At 38.8% G+C, this 1160-nt stretch overlaps 1 non-coding gene across 1 annotated transcript; it reads left to right on the top strand.

Moving 5' to 3' along the window:
• The first annotated feature begins 821 nt into the window (after positions 1 to 821).
• TRNAF-GAA (transfer RNA phenylalanine (anticodon GAA)) lies at positions 822 to 894 on the top strand. Its single transcript has one exon. It is a non-coding gene; the product is annotated as a tRNA-Phe (tRNA).
• Positions 895 to 1160: the final 266 nt, after the last annotated feature.

Genomic DNA, 1160 nt, shown 5'->3' with positions numbered 1-1160 from the left:
ATATTAGCAAAATCCCAAACATAAATATTGAGTCAATAATATGCATTGAGTGAGAAAAACAATATTCTAGCAGTGAAAACATTTTCACCTCCTGTCCCCTACCGGCCAAAATAGCTCAGTTAGGCGAGCGTTAGACTGAAGATCTAAAGGTCCCTGGTTCAATCCCTGGTTCAATCTTGGGTTTCGGCAGAGCGTTTGGAAGGAAATATCAAGCCTATCAAATAGTAAATTCATTCTTCTACAAACCAAATATATCAAACAAAAATGCTAAGTGTTTAGCACTTTGAGAATTTCAGAAAAAAATTAGATTACAAAAGGAAAATAGTTACAACTGTTATCTAAGTGAGAAAGAATGCCCTATTGTGCACTTACCTACCTTCTCTACTGCTAACTGTTGTGTTAATCCCGATGGTATCCTAGTAAATATTCATATGTGCACCTCCCAGGGTCTATACAAGCACTGGATAGTGTGGGAAATAGCTGAAGGTGCCGGCATATACAAGGCTGGAGCCGTAGTCAGAGGCTTTGCCCCATCCATCCCTGGTCTCTAGTGCCCCTTGTGCATGTGTAGTTGGGAATGGGGCAGTGGGTGGAAAGCAAGCTGTGCCCCAGCACTTGAAACACTCATTACTCTTTGTATTATTGGTCACATTTTGACAAGGAGGTGGCAGGCAGAAAGTTTAATATTGTATATGAGTCTAGGAGTCTATTCTGAGTTTAAATGTGCGGCATTTAGCGTCCATGCTGAAAAATTAATTAAATATGGGTAAAAGTTGTAACTAATTGCCTCCCAACTTTTTGAAACATCCTCTTTCCATTATGCCGAAATAGCTCAGTTGGGAGAGCGTTAGACTGAAGATCTAAAGGTCCCTGGTTCAATTCCGGGTTTCGGCAATGCTTATTCGACAGAAAGATTTAGATCAGTAAAATTACCGCTGGATAACTCTGTTTTCTACTCATATATATACCTACAAAAGCCCATGAAATCTAACAAAAAAAATTAAGACTTATGAAGACCTTAAAATTAAAAGACTTAAGTTTAAGACCATATTTATTAACAGTTAATATTTTTAGCTAAGACAAAAAAGCACCTTGCGTTTACCCAGCTTTCCAATGTTCTTTTGGTTGACTTGCCAAAAGCCTCCGCTGAACACAGTGCC

Source organism: Pyxicephalus adspersus, chromosome 11, assembly GCF_032062135.1.
Source record: "Pyxicephalus adspersus chromosome 11, UCB_Pads_2.0, whole genome shotgun sequence".
Taxonomy (NCBI): domain Eukaryota; kingdom Metazoa; phylum Chordata; class Amphibia; order Anura; family Pyxicephalidae; genus Pyxicephalus; species Pyxicephalus adspersus.
Note: the sequence above shows the minus strand (reverse complement) of the source record. Positions and strands in the feature narration are given on the sequence as shown.